The following is an 18,342-nucleotide window of genomic DNA, read 5'->3' on the forward strand; positions in this document are numbered from 1 at the left end:
GTGATGTTCCTCTTAAAAGTATAGCTTTGCAGAACTTCATAGAGACAAACGTTCTCAAGATGACTACTTCTACTTGGATAGTATGTATCCAACATGTTTGTCTTCAAAATATCTGTACTGTTTGGTTCTTTCTCCGCCAAATACTCAATTTCTTGTTCTGATTTCAAAACTCGGTTTCGTGTTGCAGCAAGACCTAGACTCACCCAAATGATTGTTCTAGATTTGGCATATAGACTTGCTGATGATATCCGATCAGAACATTCATATGCTCCAATTTCTCGATGCGACAACATCTTCAGACTGTAACTGTGCAATTTCTTACTTAGACTCTTTTCATGTTAAATTTCCTCCCACATTTCCTTCAGTTCCATCTTTTCTGATTTTGTGATGTAAGACGTCACATATAGAGCCACAGCAATTGCGTTGTCAGCAACATATTGAATATCCATGTTAGCATTCCACATGGACAAAATGACTGGGCGGCGGGTCACGCATCGCGGCAAAAAACTCTCGGGAGTGGAGGAGCTGCTCTTTTGTGTTGGGGAGCAGTGTCCTCACCTGTTAGCGACCCGAACCATCAGTGGGGGCATTTCAGCACACGCACGGGACTCCCAGGACCAGGAGTCCGTGCGCCAGCCCACCTTTGTAGGGCTCCGCCCCATCATCACCGGCCCTCAATTACTCCTCGCCGGACCCGCTGGCGCGGGTCCCGCATCCCGGCAAAAACTCTCGGGAGTGGAGGAGCTGCTCTTTTGTGTGGGGAGCAGGGTCGTCGCCTGTTAGGAACCGGAACCATCAGTGGGGGCATTTCAGCACACGCACGGGACTCCCAGGACCAGGAGTCCACCTGTGTAGGGCTCCGCCCCATCATCACCGGCCCTCAATTACTCCTTGCTGGACCCGCTGGCGCGGGTCCCGCATCGCGGCAAAAACTCTCGGGAGTGGAGGAGCTACTCATTTGTGTGGGGAGCAGGGTCGTCGCCTGTTAGCGACCGGAACCATCAGTGGGGGCATTTCAGCACACACACGGGACTCCCAGGACCAGGAGTCTGTGCGCCAGCCCACCTGCGTAGGGCTCCGACCCATCATCACCGGCCCTCAATTACTCCTCGCCGGACCCGCTGGCGCGGGTCCCGCATTGCGGCAAAAACTCTCGGGAGTGGAGGAGCTGCTCTTTTGTGTGGGGAGCAGGGTCGTCGCCTGTTAGCGACCGGAACCATCAGTGGGGGCATTTCAGCACACGCACAGGACTCCCAGGACCAGGAGTCCGTGCGCCAGCCCACCTGTGTAGGGCTCCGCCCCATCATCACCGACCCTTAATTAGTCCTCACCGGACTGGCTGGCGCGGGTCCCGCATCGTGGCAAAAACTCTCGGGAGTGGAGGAGCTGCTCTTTTGTGTGGGAGCAGGGTCGTCGCCTGTTAGCGACCAGAACCATCAGTGGGGGCATTTCAGCACACGCACGGGACTCCCAGGACCAGAAGTCCATGCGCCAGCCCACCTGTGTAGGGCTCCGGCCCATCATCACCGCCCCTCAATTACTCCTCGCCGGACCCGCTGGCGCGGGTCCCGCATCGCAGCAAAAACTCTCGGGAGTGGAGGAGCTGCTCTTTTGTGTGGGTAACAGGGTCGTCGCCTGTTAGCGACCGGAACCATCAGTGGGGGCATTTCAGCACACGCACGGGACTCCCAGGACCAGGAGTCCGTGCGCCAGCCCACCTGTGTAGGGCTCTGCCCCATTATCACCGGCCCTCAAAAAACAGTAAACGGGTTACGCAGCACGGAACACAGCGCGGGACGGACCCGGACGAAGCCCGGACAAAGGGCGGACAGTCTGTGACAGTCCAGGACCGGACGCGACCGTGCTGGGCCAGAGACTGTGACCTACTTATGCTGTTGGCTTTCCGTGCCCCCTATATAGTGAGATTCGAAACATTTTAAGACTGTATACACATATACACATACCGTGTTATTTTTAAAATGTAGTGCCAATTACAGGCGGTTTGTTTTATCTTGTGCAATTCTGAAAGGCTTTAGTTCGGTTCTTTTCTTTTATCTATAATTGTTAAGTATGTCCAAACATAAGGCTCTCCTGGTGCCCCACACTCTGGATAACTACCTAGTGAAGGTTGTGAGTAAAATTAATAGTGAGAGGCGGCAGTTGTTAGGGATAAGTAGCTCATCTGCACCACCTACTGCGCAACCTTTATCAGTTTCTCTGGCGCAGGATGATAGCAGTGTTATTAGTAATTCTGACATCTTTGTTAATGATATGCCTGAGCAAAATAATCCTGGCATAGTTGACCTAGAAGAGTCTTTACACACCACGGTACAGCACCCACCGACACCTGTGCCTAGAGTGGTCAGAGCGTGTAGGAAAGTTCAGACCAAACGTGGGGGGTCTCGCTCTGTCAGAAAAAGAGTAGTCTCCCCACTTAAAAACCCAGATAAGGATGATGACAACATGGTGAAAGATGATACTGTTAAATTGGAGGCCGAACAAATCAATCAATCAATCAATCAAAGCATTTGTATAGCGCGCTACTCACCCGGAGGGTCTCAAGGTGCTTGGGGAGGGGGGGTCCGCTACTGCTCGAACAGCCAGGTCTTGAGCTGCTTCCTGAAGGCGAGGTGGTCCTGGGTCAGGCGGAGGTGAGTCGGGAGGGAGTTCCAGGTCTTGGCAGCGAGGTAGGAGAAGGACCTTCCCCCTGTGGTTACTCTTCGGATGCGGGGGACGGCGGCGAGAGCGTGGCCGGTCGATCGGAGCTGGCGTTTGGGAGCGTAGAAATTGAGGCGGCTGTTGAGGTATCCTGGTCCTTGGTTGTGCAGGGCTTTGTGTGCGTGGGTGAGGAGACGGAAGGTGATTCTCTTGTTGACCGGGAGCCAGTGCAGGTCTCGCAGGTGTCGGGAGATGTGGTTGCGACGGGGGATGTCCAGGATGAGCCTTGCTGAGGCGTTCTGGATCCGCTGGAGTCTCTTCTGGAGTTTGGCGGTGGTTCCGGTGAAGAGGGCGTTGCCGTAGTCCAGTCGGCTGGTGACGAGGGCCTGGGTGACCGTCTTCCTGGTCTCGGTGGGGATCCACCGGAAGATCTTGCGTAGCATGCGTAGGATGTTGAAGCACGACGAGGAGACGGCGTTGACTTGTCTGGTCATGGAGAGGGATGAGTCCAGGATGAAGCCCAGGTTGCGTGCGTGGTCTGTTGGTTTGGGTGCGATACCCAGGGCGGGGGGCCACCAGGAGTCGTCCCAGGCGGAGGGTGAGGAGCCCAGGATGAGGACTTCCGTCTTGTCCGAGTTCAGTTTCAGGCGGCTGTTCTTCATCCATTCGGCTACCTCCTTCATCCCTTCGTGTAGGTTGGCTCTGGCGGTGGCGGGGTCGTTGGTGAGGGAGAGGATCAGCTGGGTGTCGTCGGCGTAGGAGATGATGTTGAGGTTGTGCTGTCGTGCGATGGCTGCGAGGGGACTCATGTAGACGTTGAAGAGGGTTGGGCTGAGCTAGGAGCCTTGAGGAACGCCGCAGATGACTTCGGTGGCTTCTGATCTGAACGGTGGGAGGCGGACTCTCTGTGTCCTTCCGGCGAGGAAGGAGATGGTCCACTGCAGCGCCTTCTCCCGGATTCCGACGTTGCTGAGGCGCTGTACTAGGGTACGGTGGCAGACGGTGTGGAAGGCCGCGGAGAGGTCTTGGAGGATGAGGGCCGCTGTTTCTCCATTGTCGAGCAGGGCTCGGATGTCATCGGTGGCTGCGATCAGGGCGGTCTCGGTGCTGTGGTTGGTCCTGAAGCCAGACTGCGAGAGGTCGAGGGATCCGTTCGTCTCGAGGAAGGTGGCCAGCTGCTTGTTGACGGTCTTCTCGATGACTTTTGCGGGGAACGGGAGCAGCGAGATGGGTCGGTAGTTCTTGAGGTCGGAGGGGTCGGCTGATGGCTTCTTTAGTAGGGCGCTGAGTTCGGCGTGCTTCCAGCTCTCCGGGAAGGTAGCGGTGTCGAAGGAGGTGTTGATGATGTCCCGCAGGTGGGGTGCGATGACAGCGTCGGCCTTGTTGAAGACGTGGTGAGGGCAGGGGTCTGTCGGAGATCCGGAGTGGATGGTGTTCATCGTGCGGATGGTGTCTTCGGTGCTGATCGGGGTCCAGGCGCGGAGGGTGGTGGTGGGGGGCGGTGGTTCGGTCGTGGCGTGCGTCGGATGAGTGCTGAAGCTGTTGTGTATGTCCGTGATCTTGTCGTGGAAGTATGAGGCGAGGGAGTTGCAGAGGTCTTGCGAAGGGGTGATGTTGTTGTTTCCGGCGTTGGGGTTGGAGAGCTCTTTGACGATGTTGAAGAGTTCCTTGCTGTTGTGTGCGTTGTTGTCCAGTCATTCCTTGAATGCAGTTTTCTTGGTGGTGTGGATCAGTTGGTGGTGTTTTCGGGTGGCGAGCTTGAGGGTAGTCATGTTGTCCGATGTTGGGTCTCTGCGCCAGGCTTTCTCAAGGGCTCTGCAGTTCTTCTTCGAGTTCTTGAGTTCGTCGGTGAACCATGGGGCTTTTTTTTTGCTGCCGGGTCTGTTAGGCGGGGTCCTCAGGGGGGCGAGGTCGTCTGCGCAGTCGCTGATCCACATCGTGAGGTTGGTGGCCGCTTGGCTGGGGTTCGCTGCGCTGGTGGGTGGGTTCCTGCTCAGGGAAGTTGCGAGTTGATCGGCTGTGATCTTGTTCCAGCTTCTGCGTGCAACCTGTTGCTGGTGGTGGTGGATCGTGGTTCTTTTGAAGCTGAAGTGGACGCAGCTGTGGACCGTCCAGTGGAGTCCGGTGGCGTGGCTGAAGGCGATGTCCTTGCTGGAGGAGAAGACGGGGTCGAGAGTGTGTCCGGCGTAGTGGGTGGGGGTGGTCACCAGTTGCTTGAGTCCGAGGTTGGCGAGGTTGTCCAGCAGGGTGGTGGTGTTGCGGTCGTTGTTGTTCTCCAGGTGGAAGTTGAGGTCCCCGAGGAGGATGTAGTCAGCGGAGGGGAGGGCATGCGGGCTGACGAAGTCGGCGATGTCCTCGCTGAATTGTGTGCGTGGTCCCGGGGGTCTGTAGATGAGGGTGCCTCTGAGGGTGGTCCTGGGGTTGATGTGGATCTGGAAGTGCAGGTGCTCGGCGGGTGCGAAGGTGTCGTCGGTGTTGGTCGTGATGCGGATGGAGTTCCTGTGGATGATGGCAATGCCTCCTCCGGTCTGGTTGACGCGGTCCCTCCGGATGATCTTGTAGCCGTCTGGGATGGCGATGGCGATGTCGGGCGCTGCGGAGGCGTTCATCCAGGTTTCCGTGAGGAAGGCGACGTCTGGGGCTGTGGTGTCGAGCAGGTTCCAGAGCTCGACGGCGTGTCTGTGGACCGAGCGGGTGTTGAGCAGGATGCAATTCAGGTGGCTGTTGCTGATGTTCGTCGAGGTCAAAAACTTAGTAAATATGATTGACCTGAAGATTAAGGGTATTATTAAACCTCTTGTGGTTAAATTGATCAGCTTACCGCAGAGGTTAATAGATTAGGAGGACTCCTTAATAAATCTGTGGAGGAAGTGGGCAGTTCACCAGCCCTAGCAACAAGTAACCGTGATATCCAGGATGTTCCCCATGGGAGAGGGGTAGGTAGAAGTGAGAATGTTGTACAGAATCAACCGCCCACCCAGCCTCCAGCCGGTAATGACAGTCAGGCTGTAGCAACAGCCATAAGAAAGGAGGACTGGACTGAGGTGAGACGAAGGTGCGCTACTAACCTCCCTCCAGATTGTGCACCATATGTGGTAGTCTTAACTAATGTACCCCCGTCCGAGAATGCAAATTCCCAGGAAACACACGATTCTTTAAAGAATAAAATGGTTTCCTGGTTCCATAGACATTGTGGTTTCCCAACTGCTTTCTCGGACCAAGTTTTGACCACCAGAAGGGTTAATTGGATAGGGAGCTCTAGGAAAAGTTCTAGGGGTGATTGTGTTATTGTAAATTTTAAACACCCTCAACATGCTGCCACTGTACTTTTAAGAGCTGCCTCCTTACCGGTCACCGATAATAATGTGTGTGCCCGCTCACTAGGTTTCTTTTATAGCCACCTTAATATTAACCCCCATGGGAGTAGAGGAAGCAGACCTTGTATGGTTACCCATAGGCCATACTCTGACATCACAATGCAAAACTGATTCCAGGCCCTAAATTCTCTGGATACGAATGACTGACTTGCACAGAGAGGACAGTTTGAACCCCAGGAGATAATTAGATCCTATGGGGATATCTGTAAAGATAATACTGTGGCCCCAAAGCCAACCATTACAACTGAGCCACTTTGGGTGGCGGATATAAGGGTACCAACAGAATGTGGGGACACATGTAATACAAACCAGAATGAGAGGGGGGTCTATATAATGGCCTGATGTCAGATAGTGATAGTGCAAAAGGTAAAGGCACTACATTTGTCTGTTGGAATGTGGCAGGATTGAAATCGAAGGAGAGGGATCCGGGATGGCTAAATGTTATCAATGCTCATGCTATCCTATGTTTTCAGGAAACATGGCGAAAGGATGATATCAACTATAAGGGATTTGTCTCTTATAATTTACCAGCTCTGGGCTTGGGACCAGGTAGAGCCAAAGGGGGTCTTCTTACACTCGTATCGATTTCTCGCCCTATTGTGGTTAAAAGATATATACCTGTGGGCGATCTTGTGCAGATCCTCTGGCTTATTGAGGGCAAAGACCGTAATATCCTATTGATTAACTACTACAACAATATTTTTGATGGTACCAGGGTTAAAGTAGTAGCAGATTTGGCTGGCGCCATTGAAAGATTATGTTTGGAAGTGAATGTTGTATTTGATTTAATCTGGGTAGGGGATTTTAATACTACTTTATGCGAACTGTCATCACAGAAGGTTTGTGGGGTCACTAACAATGATGGGTGGGATGTTATGCATTTTGGGCACAACAGTTATGGGGAAGCTTTGCACAATCTCATGGGTTGCCATGACTTGGAAATAGTGGAGTGTTGTAAAGATGAAAATGATTTACCGATTCCCACTTTTAAAAACTGGCATACTAGTTCTACAATTGACCATGTGATTGTGTCTTCTAATATTATTTCCTGCTGTGCCCACCCTAGAATTTAGGTAACTACACTAAGTGATCATAATTGTATTATCCTGGACACGACCTTTTGGGCAGGAAGTTCAACTGATGTAGGAATTACAATCACCAATGTGGAACCACATAGGCCCAACGGTGTAAGGCTAACATGGGCAGGAGAAAGGGCCCATGAATTAGCTCTGTAATTAAGGAGAGCCTGTTGGACATTGTTTTTATTTTAGAAAATAGATCTGACCTTGAAAATGTTTTATCACATTTTAAAGAAATTAATATTGCCATCGATGTAAAGTTCACTGGATGTAACAGCGGGCAACGGAGAAATGGGCCGGGATGGTTCAATCATCATTGTACAGCTGCACTAACTGACCTTAAGCAGGCATTAGCAGTTAAGCCCAGGGACAAAAATCTAATAATCAATCATAGAATGGAATATAAATCTGTGCTCAAACAGAGGAAGTGCGAATTGCAGCAACAGGCTTGGGATTCCCTTAACCAAGCAGCTGAGTTATCAAACTGCACCTTATTCTGGGCCACGGTTAACTCTAGTTTTCTTAGGGATGAGAAAATACCTGAGCTAACCTCAAATGTCTCAAGTGATGGGTGGATAACCCATTTTTCTAATATTTTTGACTCTAATAAGGTTACAGATTCCTGCTCTAAGAGGTGGCCTGTTTTGCCGCTGGATATTTCTGTTAGTGAGGTCGAGTGCGGCATACGCGCTAGTAAAGGAGGGAAAGCCCAGGGCCCGGATAGGGTGCATATAGATGTTTACAAAGCTGCACCAGAGGTCTGGGGACCTCTTTTGACTACCGTTTTTAACGCAGCTGTGAGTATTGAGGCCCCTTCATATTGGGGTGAATCGATCATAGTACCTATTTATAAAAAGGGAAGCAGGTCTGACGCTAAAAATTATCGCCCGATCTCTCTCCTTGACTCATCAGTCAAGGTCATGAGTAGGGTTATGCTTGTGAGATTAGAGGAATGGGTGGAGCAGGATGGCATACTGGCTGACAGCCAGCTTGGATTTAGGAAGGGTCGTGGTACGCTCGATCAGTGCATCAATCTTGATCTACTGATCGGGAAGTAAACCGAAGCGAAACCTGGCTCCTTGTACCTCTGTTTTGCAGACCTGAGCAGCGCATTCGATATGGTAGATCACTCTCTTTTGTGGCCAACCTTGTTAAAGTCTGGAGCACCAGAAGGCATAATCTTCTTCCGTGCAAGGTTGTACGAGAAACTGAAAACTAGTGTGCGCTTTGGGACTAGAGGAGAATGTACTCCAAAATTTATGGTTAAAAGAGGCATTAGGCAGGGCTGTGTTTTGGCCCCCCTCCTATTTATTTCATTTATAAATGGAATTGATGCTATTTTAAAAAAAGTTAATGCAGATGACCCCCGGATTAAAGGTGTCCCGGTACCAGTGTTATTATACACCGATTACGCTATTTTACTCTCTAGAACACCGGTGGGACTACAGCACTTAATGGATAGTTAATCTTCCTTTATTAAAGATAGGAAATTATTAATTAATAAAGGGAAAACACACACAATGACCTGTGAGGCCAAAGCCAAATTTGTAAACACTTTTTTTATTGATAGCGAAAAGTGCAACAGGTGGATACATTTTGTTACCTAGGTATTACCTTCTCTAATGACAGGAAGTGGACCAATGAATTTAATAATATCCGGAATAAAATGGCAAAGAATGCCCATGCTATTTACAGGTTTGCTACAAAAGTTGGGGACCGTCGTACCAGGGATATGCTCAAGATTTACCAGGCTAGATGTGTCACTATAGCACTGTATGGAGCAGGAGTATGGGGCCACAACTGTGTTCATAAGCTACAGTTGGAGGAAAACTTGTTTGTAAAGAAACTTTTGTTTCTGCCCACCTCAGCTTCAACTGAATTAAGTCATCGCAAACTAGCCATTGATTATTTAACTGACCTGTTATCTCTTAGGCCGATGATGATCTGGCGGTCTATTTGGCTCAAGGATGAGAAGCCCTTTAATAGATGTATTATTGAGGACTGTTTACGGTTGGACAAATATCAAGAGATACCCTGGGTTAAATATTTTGTTGCCTGTTTTTCAGACATTTTTAACTTGAACATTTTAAAGGACCCCAGTGCAGCAGCAACGATTTCTAAATCGGAAATGAAAAGTTTATTCCTGACATATGCGGGGAGGAAGCGGGCAATTGCAACCGGATCGATGTCTACTGTTATTTTTTAGAAGAAGTATAATATAGCGGAAGGTTTTCCTTCTTACTTAACCATGGTGACTAGGCACTCACATAAATTTGTGCTAACCAGACTTAGATTTGGGATGGCACATTATTTAGTAGCCCACCCAAATATTAAGAAACATCCAACTGGGCCTTGTAGGTGTGATGATGTATCCACCCAGAGCATTGTGCACTTTCTACTGTTTTGCAAACTGTACACTAATTTTCGTATAGCCTTTTTGAAACCTATGTTTGTTAAACAGGGCGTACGTACAGTTGAACAAGCTATGATTTTAATTTTTTATTTACAGTCGGAAGATATCTGTTTTTATATTGCAACGTTCTTAAACCAGTGCATCAATTCCAGGAAAAGTATGTGTTTTAATGAACCTTGACTACTAATACTAGTTGTCTTATGCCATATGTAATTTTTATATGTGTTCTTTTATGAATTATGATTATTAATATTAATTGTAAACCTTAGATGGAATTTTTTAATATGTACTGTTATATTTTGTTTGTGCTTTTATGGTCATCTACATGCACCGAATAAAGCTTCATGAATTGAATTGAATTGACTGGGTTGTAGTAATTTATATATTTGGACTCTTCATTTCTTCTTAAGTTGTATGCATTTTTCGGTGATTTTCTTGTCACAGTATGTCACAGAGAAGACATAAAATTGTTCACTCTTCCTTTCGATGTTACTGGACGTGGAAACGCAAAACGACATTTTGTCTAGAACTTGTCCTTTGATTTGTATTTTCGACGACAGTATTTTCCACAACGATGGGTTTGAAAGTGTAAAACTTGATGTCTTAAATTGTTTTCTTCTGTACTTTTCGGAACAGCACATGTAGAATACTGTTCAATAAAACTCATCACTGTCTCATCTGAATCTGTTCTGAATTTGGGTACATCTTTGATCCAAAGCAGCATATGTATGTGAGGAGCACCTCTTGCTTTATACTCCTTTCTCCAAAAGAAATCCAAAACCTCTCCAAGCTGAGGATTTTTTTTTGTTTGTGATAAAAGACATCATAGCTTCAAACCTATGATTGAAATACCTGCATACATTAACTGGATCCAAAGAGCACAGTTCTCCAGGTGTCTTGTTTCTATATTTTCAATGTTTGCATTTGCCTCTCGTAGAAATTTAAGTCTTCCCAAGCATACTCAGCACAGCTAAGAGTGAGAAACCATGTAGGAGTTCCTAAGTTTCTTAGCATACATTTCAATTCCCCATGACGACGGTACCAATATTCATTAGTACCACGCTGACATGCCATGAGATTAATTAGGTGAGATTCCAAAATACTGTCTTGCAGTTTGACTTTATCCATAAAGTCCCTTGCCAAAACATTTTGCAGATGTACTCCCCTTTTCAGTATATGGTTCACTGCATAAGAAAGTCCAGACAAGTCACTCTCAAACAGTAGATGAAACAAATATGGAATGCATTGACGAAACCTTGGATCTTCTGCATATAATCTTAAAGTCCGTTATTCAGATGCAGGAATTTGAACAGGTCGGTCGTCATATCGTCCACCTTGACCTGTTGGAAATAACAGAGGAAAACAACGAGCTTCCAAACTTACTCTTTGTCGGAACACCATTAACTGGAATAACCAGAGGTTCCTCTTCTACTTTTTCTACACCAATTGTATCAATATTTTTCTTAAAATCTAGAGGCAAATAAACAACTCTTCCATTTAATCCTCTCTTTAAATCTGAGGGAGGCAATTTCCCTGTCTTAGGCTCCATGCGAACAATAGCCTGAAAAGGATGCACACATTGAATCAGAATAGACTCATAGGTATTTAAATCCATCAATTCAGAAGGAATGTCTACCAACTCCAGATTATTATGAACAGCTCTAGCAGGCATTCTGTTTTCATTTAATTTATCATAACAATATTTATAAATACATTGATCAGACCCCAAATCAAAACAATTTTCTACCAACAAATAAGTTGCAAAATCCTTCCACTCATTATTATTTTCCATTTCACTTTTTACATATAAATCAAGTAACTTAGTCTGATTCTTATAATGAGTTCGTCGACAACACACAGAAGAAAAATTAGGCCTTTCACTTGAATTGACCTTAAACTTTGTAATTTCATGGTCACATTTTTCTGTACTTGAAATCTGTACATTCTCCTTCACATTACCTTCTATTACTGTATCAGTTTCTGCACTGCCCTATTTTTCACCAAAATAACAAACCTCAATTTCTTCACAAATGTTCTTCACATCTAATTCAGATCTATGCAAAAGAGCACTGTTTAACTGTTTCAGCTTAAGTGCTGGACTTTTTCCATAATACAACCTTCTCACTAATTTCCTCACTTTATTATGATGCACTGCTAACATCCTAAAATGGTGAAAAACACTCTGACATACTTTTCTTGAAAGACAAGCTAGTGAATGCCCATGCAAACCTGTTTTTTCTCTCACTCTGCATGGATCTAACTCTTGCAACATCTTCATCTTTTGTTTTAGACTTTTCTTACTATATGTCCGTAAGAAATCGAGAAACAAATCAATTGTATCCTGTCGCACACTACAAATACTACTACAATTCCAAGTATATACTGGAGCCTAAAACTTCCTCAGCTAACACCTCTCTGCATTTCTAGGCACAATTTTTTCTTTTTCAACTGGACAACCGTCCTTCACCTCATATGCTCGACCACTGGTGTCAACTGCATGCACCAAATCATTATCCTGAAAGTAACTCTCTTCATTAAAAAATGGCTCACAACTTGAACTATGCTTCCATTCTCCAGAAAAAACATCACAAAAATTAGTCCGATTAATTACTCTTTTCCACTTAAATCTTGATTTCAAAACATTGATTACCTTATCTAGTGCACAAATTCTATTGATTACTAAACTGAATACATTCTTTTTCACTTCAAATGCCTGATCCACAATCTTCACTATCCTTTTTTTTCTTGTAAAAAGCAGTCTTCTTCTTAAAAATCTTTAAATGTTTTAATAAAGTTAAAACAATTCTGTTATAAAACATTCGTCTACGAATATCAATAAATTGATTTCTCCGTCTATTACTATAGAGAATATCATCTCCTTTTACAGGTCTAACATTTTTTGGAGAGCTCTTCTTTTGCTTTGTATTTACAGATGATTTTTTTTTCTTTGAGACAACATCCATATGTTTTTTGCTTGTCTTAATTTTCTAAAAAACTCCTTTGTTTGCTTACCAGGATCATTCTTTTTGCCTGTGCCTGTGCCTGTGTCTCATCTCACTCTGTGCCTGTGTCTCATCTCACTCTGTGCCTGTGTCTCATCTTACTCAGTTTGGACAAGGATCACACTGAGTGTCCTCATTTCACACAGGCACAGAGTGAGATGAGACACAGGCACAAAAGTGTTGGAAAGACATGTTAACATTCAGTTAAACCATCTTGTGGAAAGCTCGGGCTACCTACACCCCTCCCAGTCGGGTTTTCGTGTGTACTATTCCACCGAGACCGCTCTACTCGGGGTGACGGAGAGTCTGCAGAACGGTACCGACCGCGGGGAAACATCTGCACTCATCCTCCTGGATTTGAGTGCAGCGTTCGATACCGTGTCCCATTCCATCCTTTTGAACTCTCTCCAGTCCCTGGGAGTAGATGGTCCTGCGTTGGCCTGGATTGCCTCCTTTTTAAGCGAGCGCACTTTCCAGGTCTTCTGCACAAAAGCTACATCTGCCACATGTCCATCGGCGTACGGCGTTCCGCAGGGGTCCATACTCAGCCCCTTATTGTTCAACATCTATGTTAGACCCCTGGCTACCATCGCGGAGGACGCCGGGCTGACTATTTTTCCATACGCCGATGATACCCAAATTGTCTTCTCTCTTTCCAGCAGTGAGTGTAACAGTGTATCGATCCTGAAGACCGGATTGTCACGTATAGCTGAGTGGATGCAGAGGCATCTTCTCAAATTAAACGGTGACAAAACCGAGATCGTTATTTTGAGGAAGCACAAAGATCTTTGGGGTCGGCAACACTGGCACAGTGACATGGGACCTCTCCCCCAGCCAACCTCTGTGGTTCGCAACCTCGTATTTCTCATAGACGACAAACTCTCTATGAGGCAGCAGGCCACCAAGGTGGCCGCCATCTGTTTTGCCACCCAGCGATGGCTCCAGAAAATTCTATAGATGCTGCCCCATGCCACCAGGAGAACCATTGTCCAGGCGTTAGTAACTTCCCGTCTGGACTATGGGAATGTCCTCTACCTTGGTGCCGACGCTGCCACCATTAACAAACTCCAGGTGGTACAAAATTCGTCTGCCCGACTTCTTTGTAACATCCCGAGGAGATTATCGGCCTCACAGGCTCTTCGAGATCTACATTGGCTTAGGATCTCCAGTCGCATAAAATTCAAAGCCCTGTGCTATGTTTTTTAAATTAAGCAGGGTTCGGCCCCAAAATATTTGCAGAGTCTCGTCCAACCCTATAAGCCTAGTCACACTTTAAGATCTTCCGCCAACTGCGACTTTGTTGTTCCAAGATTTAAACTCGTAAAGATGGGGGGTCGGTCCTTCTCCCATTTAGGCCCCAAATACTGGAACGCGTTACCTATTGCTTTAAAATCAGAGGCTAACCTACTCTGTTTCCGGAGAAAATTGAAAACTATACTCTTTCAATAGATTTAAATGCTGCTATGATTGATCTATGGTACTGTTGTTGTGTTCTTTTCTTCTCCATTCTATCCCTGGCGCCTGGAAACCCACTGCGGGTAGCTATTGCGCACTATAAATCCAAATATATAAATAAAATAAATTAATAAGATGAGACACGCAAAGAGAGAAATGACACACACAAAAAGAGAGATGGGGCAGACACAGAGTGAGATGAGACACAGGCACAGAGTGAGGTGAGACACAGGCACAGAGTGAGATGAGAAACAGGCACAGAGTACCGTTTAAGCTAAGAGATGCAAACTGTGAGCAGACACAGGTGACATTATTGAAAACTGTGAAAATATAATTCCTTATTTCACACAGACACTCAGTGTGATCCTTGTAAAAAATGAGTGATATGAGACACAGGCACAGAGTGAAATGAGACAAAGGCACAGAGTGAGATGAGTGAGGCTTAAAGGGTACTCTGTGCCTGTGTCTCATCTCACTCTGTGCCTGTGTCTCATCTCACTCATTTTGGACAAGGATCACACTGAGTGTCCTTCTTTCACACGGGCACAGAGTGAAATGAGACACAGGCACAGAGTGAGATGAGTGAGGCTTAAAGGGTACTCTGTGCCTTTGATTCATCTCACTCTGTGCCTGTGTCTCATCTAACTCTGTGTCTGTGTCTTATCTCACTCATTTTTGACAAGGATCACACTGAGTGTCTGTGTGAAATAAAGAATTATATTTTCACATTTTTCAATAATGTCACCTGTGTCTGCTAACAGTTTGCAACTCTTAGCTTGAAGGGTACTCTGTGCCTGAGTCTCATCTCACTCTGTGCCTGTGTCTCATCTCACTCTGTGCCTGTGTCTCATCTCACTCATTTTTGACAAGGATCACACTGAGTGTCTGTGTTTAAATAAGGAATTATATTTTCACATTTTTTAATAATGTCACCTGTGTCTGCTCACAGTTTGCATCTCTTAGCTTAAAGGGTACTCTGTGCCTGTGTCTCATCTCACTCTGTGCCTGTGTCTCATCTTACTCATTTTGGACAAGGATCACACTGAGTGTCCTTATTTCACACAGGCAGAGAGTGAGATGAGACACACAAAGAGAGAAATGACACACACAAAGAAAGAGATGGTGCAGCCACAGAGTGAGATGAGACACAGACACAGAGTGAGATGAGACACAGGCACAGAGTGAGATGGGACACAGAGTACCCTTTAAGCCTCACTCATCTTACTCTGTGCCTGTGTCTCATTTCACTCTGTGCCTGTGGGAAATAGGGACACTCAGTGTGATCCTTGTCCAAAATGAGTGAGATGAGACACAGGCACAGAGTGAGATGAGACACAGGCAAAGAGTGAGATGAGTGAGGCTTAAAGGGTGTCTCATTTCACTCTGTGCCTGTGTCTCGTCTCACTCATTTTGGACAAGGATCACACTGAGTGCCTGTTTGAAATAAGGAATTATATTTTCAAGTTTTTCAATAATGTCACCTGTGTCTGCTCACAGTTTGCATCTCTTAGCTTAAAGGGTACTCTGTGCCTGTGTCTCATCTCACTCTGTGCCTGTGTCTCATCTCACTCTGTGCCTGTGTCTCATCTCACTCTTAGAGCCTATTTGGGAACTAAGAGGCCTGACAGACATACTGCCTAAGATTTTCTACTAGTACATATCCTAAAGCCTATTATTCACCCAGATTCATTTTAAATCAAGCTTGACTCACAGTGTGATTTTAGGCACATGACCAGGATGTTTTATGTAATCTACCATGTCTGTCTCTGCATGCAATATGTGTGTTTGTGCTCATACTATCTCACTGTCTCTACTGGCAAAAAACAGACCATATATATATTTAACCTGTTCGGTGCTCATGGCAAGGTCAGCTCGTCATGCAGTACACTGGAGCTGTGCTTATGACGAGTTGACCTTGTCATGAACCATAGGATTTTAGGATTTTCAGCACAGGAGGGGAAAACCTCTAGCAGCCAAGGTGTTAAGCAAGACATAACATTCCTTATTCATTTCAACAGCATACCCTGGATCTTTATTGCACAGCTTAGAGCCTATTTGTGAACCAAGAGGCCTAACAGACATGCTGTCTAAGATTCTCTACTAGTACATATCCTAAAGCCTAACTGACTTCAAGAATACATGTATTCCCATATTTTTAAACACATCAACTAAGCAAATTATTCACCAAAATTCCTTTAAAATCAAGCTTGACTCACAGTGTGATCTTAGGCACATGACCAGGATGTTACATGTAATCTACCATGTCTGTCTCTGCATACAATACGTGTGTTTGTGCTCATACCATCTCACTGTCTCTACTGGCAAAAAACAGATCATATATATATAAGCAAGACATAACATTCCTTATTCATTTCAACAGCACACCCTGGATCTTTATTGCACAGCTTAGAGCCTATTTGGGAACTAAGAGGCCTAACAGACATGCTGCCTAAGATTCTCTACTAGTACATATCCTAAAGCCTAACTGACTTCAAGAATACATGTATTCCCATATTTTGAAACACATCAACTAAGCAAATTATTCACCCAGATTTATTTAAAATCAAGATTGACTCACAGTGTGATCTTAGGCACATGACCAGGATGTTACATGTAATCTACCATGTCTGTCTCTGCATACAATACGTGTGTTTGTGCTCATAGCATCTCACTGTCTCTACTGGCAAAAAACAGATCATATATATATAAGCAAGACATAACATTCCTTATTCATTTCAACAGCACACCCTGGATCTTTATTGCACAGCTTAGAGCCTATTTGGGAACCAAGAGGCCTAACAGACATGCTGCCTAAGATTCTCTACTAGTACATATTCTAAAGCCTAACTGACTTCAAAAATACATGTATTCCCATATTTTTAAACACATCAACTAAGCAAATTACTCACCCAGATTCATTTAAAATCAAGCTTCACTCACAGTGTGACCGTAGGCACATGACCAGGATGTTACATGTAATCTACCATGTCTGTCTCTGCATGCAATATGTGTGTCTCTGCTCATACTATCTCACTGTCTCTACTGGCAAAAAACAGATCATATATATATAAGCAAGACATAACATTCCTTATTCATTTAAACAGCACACCTTGGATCTTTGTTGCACAGCTTAGAGCCTATTTGGGAACTAAGAGGCCAGACAGACAATGATGCCTAAGATTCTCTACTAGTACATATCCTAAAGCCTAACTGACTTCAAGAATACATGTATTCCCATATTTTTAAACACATCAACTAAGCAAATTATTCACCCAGATTCATTTTAAATCAAGCTCGACTCACAGTGTCATCTTAGGTACTTGACCCGGATGTTACATGTAATCTACCATGTCTGTCTCTGCATGCAATATGTGTGTCTCTGCTCATACTATCTCACTGTCTCTAATGGCAAAAAACAGACCATTTATATATAAGCAAGACGTAACATTCCTTATTCATTTCAACAGCACACCATGGATCTTTATTGCACAGCTTAGAGCCTATTTGTGAACTAATAGGCCTAACAGACATGCTGCCTAAGATTCTCTACTAGTACATATCCTAAAGCCTAACTGACTTCAAGAATACATGTATTCCAATAATTTTAAACACATCAACTAAGCAAATTATTCACCAAGAATTTAAAATCAAGCTTGACTCACAGTGTGATCTTAGGCACATGACCAGGATGTTACATGTAATCTACCATGTCTGTCTCTGCCTCCACTATGTGTGTCTGTGCTCATACCATCTCACCATCTTATATTTTACCAAAAAACATGTAGCATAGTAAATCATGTTACACACAGAGCACAGCCCATTTAAATGATCACTACATTACAAGATAGAAACCTGACTAATTTTCAAAATACAATTTCAAAATGCACCATTAATTTTTTTGCCAGCATTACATAGAAATATGAGACACAATGCAAGAATAAACAAGCCCAATATGCTTCTTAATCTTCCCCATAGTGCATACAGCACTCTATCTATATTAAATGAATCATTACTCACCTTTAAAATGCTTTTGAAGATTTAGAACAGTGTCAGTCACACACACCACATTTTCTTAAGCAGAATCTCTGAAATGCACCTCAAACACTGCAAACACAAATGGCCCTGATTCCCTGTAATTCTTCACACATATCCCTGGACTTAACCAATCAAAATTCTTCCCACACTATTTCAAAACCAAACTGACATTTTAATTGGTTCTACATTTCAACACCTTCAAACTCACATAATATTCACCCATCCCCCAGTGCTCATTCAGCTTGGTACCATGGTAACTCCCACCTAACTCAGCACACAGGTGAAAAGTTCATCATACTATGTTGCAAATGAATCCAGCAAGG

This window comes from Lissotriton helveticus, chromosome 12, assembly GCF_964261635.1.
Source record: "Lissotriton helveticus chromosome 12, aLisHel1.1, whole genome shotgun sequence".
NCBI classification, from domain to species: domain Eukaryota; kingdom Metazoa; phylum Chordata; class Amphibia; order Caudata; family Salamandridae; genus Lissotriton; species Lissotriton helveticus.